Genomic DNA, 7,706 nt, shown 5'->3' on the forward strand with positions numbered 1-7,706 from the left:
TTCAATGAAATGGAACCAGAAAAGCCGTGCGTAGTATTATCTTCTCTCATATAAAATGAAACATCAAACCGCTAAACATGAGTCAAGCTTTATAATCTATGCGTATCCGGATGGGTACTATCCCAGAGAATGTGTACTGTTGTTTATTCGGTGCCAACGAGGGGCGTTCCAAAAGAATTCCGTGTGAATGAGTCAGGGGGGGGGCGTAATTGCAAATTTAAGTGTTATGATAACTGAACCGATGCATTAATGACCTGAAAGTTACATCTCTCCGTTGCAGATATTGACAGTGTAAGACTCTAAAAAAAGCAACTCTTGTCATAAACCGACATCAGAAGCAGAGATGCGTAATTAAATTCCTGGCAAAAGTGCAGTGAGAATGCTAGTGATCATGTGATCATGCAAAAAAAGGAGACTCTGGATCCCAAAAGGTCGCTCGCTTTAATGATACAACTCCCATCTTGATAGCGCTTCAACTTTCGTACTTAACAAAGTCACATATGAATGTTTACTTTTTGAACGGCCCTCATAAGCAGAATCGCGCGCCAGACACTCCTGTGCAGCCGTCGTTAATCGCTGGCAAAATTATATTCGGGATAGGAATGACTATGTAGAACAGTAAATTCTGGAGCATGTTAGTTCGCCTGTTTTTATGGCACCTCTTCTGTCTTCGTAGTTCTTCAGCTTTGTTGAGTAAAAAAAAAAATAGAAGGCTTTAATCTTTGAACGACACTCGTATCATCAAGTATGGAAGATGTAAAAATAGAAGAAGAAATGAAATAAAAAACACAATAGGTAGAAAAAATGGCAAAGAAGAAGTAATAGAATCCGTAACTTTCACAAACTTCTAAATTTCAGTAAAATCGTACATCTACATTCGTATATTGGTGTAAAGCTAACACTGACATAAAACTTTTTTTTAATCATTTTCTATAATAGAAATCTAACCTGTCTGTTTAAATGTATGTATGTATGTTTATATGTCTGCTTACAAGTTTCGACAGAGGTGACGAATTTTAAGGAGATAGATATCATTTTGAAGCTCGACCCTTCGGATGACAAATATCTAAAAATTGGCTAAAAAATTTATTTATTCACCTTCAACTGGGAGGAGTCGCTTCTTCGCCGATATTTTTCGAAGGTCATCCCCTTTTTTCGATTGTCTAGCCTTAATTTAAACCTACGTCACTTCCGGTTTGGTGATTGATGCAACAGCGAAGATATCATGTTTTTTTTTTCACTTTCTTTTCTTCCTTCGTGGTACGGGTTCGATCCTGCCTGCCTACTACCACTTGTTTTGGTGGGCTCAACACCAAACACACGGACAACGCCGAGTACCTAGGCTAGTATCTAATAAATTGTGGATGAAGAAGAATAATGAAACAAACAAAAATAAACAAGTTGATGATGATGATTATGAGGAGGAGGAAGAGGAGGAGGAGGATGAAGGAGATGTTAACTTAAATAAATAATGTAGGACAACTATTTGCACATATTTCTTTCTGAAGAATTATCGATTGATAAACATTTAGAATTTGCAGGAGATTCCATCCTTTCTTACTCGAAACGAAAACAGGATAGCAACTGTTCCTGACTATTCAAATTCTTTATTAATTGCCATTCTATGTTGCTGATCATTGATGAGGCAAGGGAAATTATCTCGCAGAATAGTGGTCGCAATAATTTTGGTAATTAGAATCTCAATAGTCTTGGCGACAAAGAAGAGGTAAGAAAGTGAAGGGGAATGAGGCAAGACCTAAAAAAAGAAATTAAGAAAGACACAAAGACAACGTAAAAAAATAGGAAAGAAAAAGTAAAGTAAGGTCGAAAGAATGTCCTTCGAGAGTGTCCCTGTAATTTGCGCGTCTAGTGATGAAGATGGTATTTAAAACTGATGGATGAAGCAATCTGCGAACGGACTGTAATATGGTCAGGTAGTCTACAAATGATATTTCAAACCGAAGACTAAGAAACAAACTGATATAAGGTTTGAATCTTAAGAGTTATTGTTAATACCTCAACTTATATATAAAAAACCAGTTTGTCTGTGTGTGTGTCTGTGTGAGATCGTTTGCTCTGAATTCTGAAACGGCTCGGCTGATTTTTATAAAATTTCACAAACATTTACTTTACGTTCCTATGAGGGCTTTCAGATCGATTTTTGTGTCGCAGTGCCTCCGATAAGTATCAAAAATCGATAATCGAATAAATCCGATTAAAGAACAAACAGTCCTATTTTGACAAACTTTAACACCCCCATGCAGTCTAACATCACAAGGACATCTGCGAAGCATTATAATCGCACAAGCAAAAAGACATGGCGTAAAAAAAATAAAAATCCAGTATATTCTTTGATAAGACATGGGCGAGTTCGAAAAAAATGTTATAGTTTACAGCACAATTGAACCATGGTACATTACTTTTGCATTTTAAACTTACACTCAAGCCATTATATAAGCATAACTTTATAAAATCAACCATATGTTCTCTACAATGCATTGTAGGTTACAATGTATTGTGGACTAAGTCACTTCATAGAGGCATGCGAAGCTTTATTTATATGCACTGCGTTGGGTCCCTACAATGCAATCAATTGATTTGATTGAAAAGGGTCGATTTCTCTGAGTTCGATGGCAATAACAGGATTTAAATAGCAGTGAAACATCCGTTGTTCATCATTCAATCCCGAGCAACGTCGTGTCTTTCTACAAGTAAAGGATATTTTTATTTTCTATTAGGTAAACTTAGGGGAATTCCATTTCAAACTTAAGCGAGCAAGACAAAGCTATTACAACATCGTTTGCCGGGAGTAGAACTTGGTTCGTTCCTAGAACGGCTGTTAGGTTTTGGGGCCGGTGTAACGTTGCTATTATTGATAAAATGGATCGAACGTTGTATTTAGAAACTCGCAAAGAAAATAAAACTGTGAGGAGAGTTATTTTCTTTGTTGGTTTCCACAAGCAAGTCGCCGACACTCATTTTCCAACACGGCATGATATATTCTCTCATTTTTTTTCTCTCTTTCTGTTGTGCTGCCCTGATCCTCTCTCGAATTCACAAGTTTGCTGGCTCGTTTTGAAATAGGTATAAGGAAGAGACTCGCGTGTTTGTCCAGCGCAGCTTCCAAATCTCCACGCGTCTCTTCCTTTCTCTTCTCTTCCTCTTTCACTTCCTTTTTTCCTATGTGTGACTGCAGTCACGAAGGCAAGCTTCCATGGGTAGCATGTGCGACGCTCAGAACTCGAAACCCGACCGATAGGACACGAAAAGGCGACAAATGTTCAATCAGGTTCGATCGCGTCTTAATTTGCCTACTAATGAAGCTAGACACTGGAATGAGGGAATATAAGGCCAGCAGTCAAGATGTCGGCAGTTGAGTTATGGAGAATCGGATTGAACGGGTCGGAGCTCAGGATGTTCGAATGCTGCCAAGAATCCAGTATATATATATATATATATATATATATATATATATATATATATATATATATATATATATATCTTGAAGCGTCGTACATTAGAACTCTTCAACCTAATATAAATGACATTGCATTTCAAAAAAGCAGTAACGTTCTGAAATGTCTTGCGTAGTCCGTGTTGGACGGACTTCGTACATTGTGTCTACGAACTTGCTGGTTTTAACACTCGAATTTTTAATCGACTTTTATTCTTAACCGACTTTTATTTTAACTCATCACTGAATATATATATTTTAGTTTTCATTTTAATTCTCATTTTCGCAATCCTGTATTTTTTAACACCTGATGATGATTCATGGACGAATCGAAAGCGCTCGTAACAGCAACATGTATGGATCCTTTATAAATATTTTTGATTTTGAAACAAAAAAGACAATACGAAAAATTGAAAAATTGAAAAAAAAGAATTATAAGGAAAAATGTCTCCGTTGTATTTAATAATATTTGCTTGAATATATATATATATATATATGTATATTATTTAGAGACGCCACGTTCATGTTACGGTATGGAATCCTAACACGACATTATCTCGACACGCGAGTCGTCCATAACTGCACGTGACCTGGCTTGGTCATTTAATAGCGGAACTCTGGGTTACATTGCAGCCAACTTTTAACCAGTAATACCTGATTTAGTATTAGCCCTGGGTTTGCTATGGCGACTGTCTCCTACGGAGGAAATTACAGAGGTTATCAAATTCACAAGCATTCCTCAGCCGCATGTATATATCTCAGTTAGGGAAATATGATGTATGGCATATATATGATATTAGGTCGGGTACGTCTGCTGGTGGGTCTTCTCTTCAAGTCTCCGGCGCCATTAATCGCAGGATTCTCGATGCTAAAATAGAACGCTTGTGTGGAATAAATAAACAATGCAGTTTCTTTTTTATATAAAAAATATGTATTTATATATATTAACTTTATTTCTATACATTTGATGGAGGAGTGTTTTCTTTAACTCAAGAGTTGAGCTGGCACTCGTTTTTCCACGACGTTTCGTACTTTCCAACTGATCATTTCTTTCTTTAACTATAAGTAAAATAAAAGAGATAGAGGAAGAGAAGGGGGTCAAATAAAAGACAAAATGGGAAAAAAGCGGGGAGATATAAATAGAGAGAGAGAGAGAGAGAGAGAGAGAGAGAGAGAGAGAGAGATGAATACTTACTAACAAAAAAGGGGATCAAAACAAAGAATATAATCAGTTTTGTTTTTCAGATCAAATGTTACATGACGTTGCATTAGTAAATTCAGGCATTCGATTATATAAACAATCTGTCAACTGAATGAAAATCGACTCTAATTTACAACGCGCACTGGCGTAACCATATTTTCCATAGTACCGTCTACTTTAATGAGAAGTTAGGGCACGTGTAAGGCTCCTAAATTTAGGAGTGGAAAATTCACCAAAAGGGGCTCTCCACTATTGTATCACAAAAGGAAAGCTTCTATTCTAAGCATATGCGTGACAGTCGGAGAAAATGTTATTTTAAACTAAAGCATAAAAGACGACATAAAAAAATGTCTTACATTTCAGCGCGATGGGAAAGTGATCTTAATTTAAACATGACAGAACTACAAAAATATATTTCAAATTCATGCGCAGGAAATTGACAAATATGATATTTCAAAGTTATGAGAAACAGAAGGCAGAACGTTTTCTTTTTTCAATACAAGCTGTGCTCTTCCTCTATAGATTGTCTATAAATTTCGCACCGACTATTCGCTCACTCTGCTTCTGTATCTTTTTATTAACAGTTGTGGGAAATAAAGAAAGGAACAAGCACATTAACATACTCAAATAAAAAATATAGATACCGCCAAAAATGGCCGAAAAATCAAGTTGTTGTTTTTTAAAAAGAAATTACATTTATTAAAATCCATTATTTCTGAGTAACTTTTTTTTTCTCCAGAAAGATAAAACCCCGAATTTTATCATATAGAAAGCAGAATAAAGCAAAACGTTTTCTACTATTTTTAATTAAATTTTAAATGTTAAATTTCCCCCAAAAGTTAAGAATTGACATTTTTTGTCTTGCACAAAAGACGTATATAAATAGTTAAAAAAAGGGGTTTTGAAAGATTTAATTTGTTTATTTTTAGTCTAAGATTTAGGGTGATTTTCTATGAGAATATGCAAAAATATTATAATATACGTATCTGGGTTTCAAATAATTCCACTTATTAATATAGGTAACCAGTTACTTCGCGTCGATTTGATACAGTTTACATTTGTACTTGATTAAAAGCAAACTACGGAAGACCAAACAGGCAAAAAAAAAAATATTTTTCAGTGACGAAAATTTCAATGTATTATTAACGCTGATGCTGCCTAGTACCAGATGGGTGACCATTTTGATGAGTTTGGTTTTTAAGGCTCCCCAAAATGTGGGGGGGGGCAATTTAAAGCAGGATAAAAATTAAAAATGACCCAGTCTAGAAACGTTTTTACTTCATTGAACAAATTATTTCAGCGCGTTTGGTCCACCGTAGTCGAAAGGCGGCGAACGTTATCAAACGGGATCGAAAAAATGATTATATTTTTAACACAAAGGGCACAATATTAATCCATTTTTTGTATCGATTCTTCAAAGCATTCCCTGTTTAATAATGGTAATGCATTATTCGGCTCGCTAAAAATGCATGGCTATAACATTTAAACATTTTTTTTCTTAATTTAAATTAATTATTTTACTTAACATATTCACCGAATTTCACACTTCAAAACTCAAACGCCGAATAATTAAACACAATTAAAGTTCTGATATTCAGACGTCAAAATAATGTATGCAAACAAGTTTTATTTTGTTTTTGTTTTTTAATCTATAATCCTGTCCCTCACAAAATATGTTTTGTTCAGTTTCAGATGATTATTTTAAGCATATTTAGAACTCCTCCAAAAACAAGGGGGGTTTATAAGAATATATATATATATATATATATATATATATATATATATATATATATCGTTTATGAAAAATACGTACACTGTTATAAAGTTCATTCTTCTCTTAATAATCGCTGAAAATTTCGTATTGATTGGATAATTGCCTGAGTTTCGGTAGATTTTTAAAAAGAGGGTCCGTCAAAAAGTACTTACCTGGCGCCCTCCAGTTTTGGCGGTGCCTATATAAATAAAAAGAAATATCAGCACAAGTACCAATACTATTTAGCGTGCAGTCTATAAGGATGAGAGAAAGAGAACGGGGAATAGATAATGATCAAGGTGAGAGATAAAACGATCAGAAATAAGTTTATTTAGTATTGTGTGCTTTTATTTTTTATAATTAAACTGGCCTTAGGAATATACTTTTTACTATGACAAAAAAGTTACTGCGAGCTCAATGGGTGACTCAGTGCCATACATTATTTCCAGTTTTCATATATATTTCTTATAACAAACTGACAATTATGAAACATCAAAGTATGACAATGATATCTATTCCAAATGGAGATTTGGCATCTGTGTGTCTGAAGCGGAATTACTTGTAATCAAATATAATATTCGACTAGCAGAGGGACCCGAAGTTTCCTGGGATTGAATGACAATTAACGAACGTTTCACACATCCAAATTTTTATTGTTATCGAAATCGGTGTAATCGCCCATTTTTTAATCAAATGGATTCATTTCCTGCTCTGCTTAGGGGAGCCATCACGGTGCGCGTGGAAAAGTTTCACGTTACTCATCGCAGTGACTTAGTCCACAGTACATCGCAGTCTATATTGTATTGGAAAGAACCTACGGTTTATTATATAAAAGCATTTTCATATATAACGGTTTGCATTAAAGTTTAAAATGCAAAGTTCAAGTATCATGGTTCAGTTGTGCTCTGAACAGAAACATTTCTAACGCAGCCCTGTTATATCAAAGAACCTACTATTGATTGTACATGCCTGGCCTTTCTGCTTGTGCGGTGATAATGGCTTGGATTAAAATTTAAAATATAAAAGTCAAGTATCATAGTTCTGTTGTTCTTAAAAAAGAAACATTCATTTCAAACGCGCCCCTGTCGAATCAAAGAACCTACTGTCGGACGTTCCGACTTGTGTGATAATAAAACATCTGAGATTCACCCATGATGTTAGGCTGTATAAGGTGTAAACTTTGGTCAAAATCGCATGTTTCTTCATTTCATCGGAGTTTTTCGATCATCGATTATCGATACTCATCAAATTCCAATACAAAATCTGTCTAAGAACATAAACAGACACAAAGTACATTT

General features: G+C 35.0%; 1 long non-coding RNA gene across 1 annotated transcript in view; it reads left to right on the forward strand.

Moving 5' to 3' along the window:
* LOC145258025 (uncharacterized) overlaps positions 1–7,706 on the forward strand; it is an 899,758-nt gene that overhangs the window by 732,625 nt on the left and 159,427 nt on the right. The window lies entirely within an intron of this gene.

The sequence above is a fragment of the Euprymna scolopes genome, chromosome 33 (assembly GCF_053919585.1).
Source record: "Euprymna scolopes isolate OS-2025 chromosome 33, ASM5391958v1, whole genome shotgun sequence".
Lineage (NCBI taxonomy): Eukaryota > Metazoa > Mollusca > Cephalopoda > Sepiida > Sepiolidae > Euprymna > Euprymna scolopes.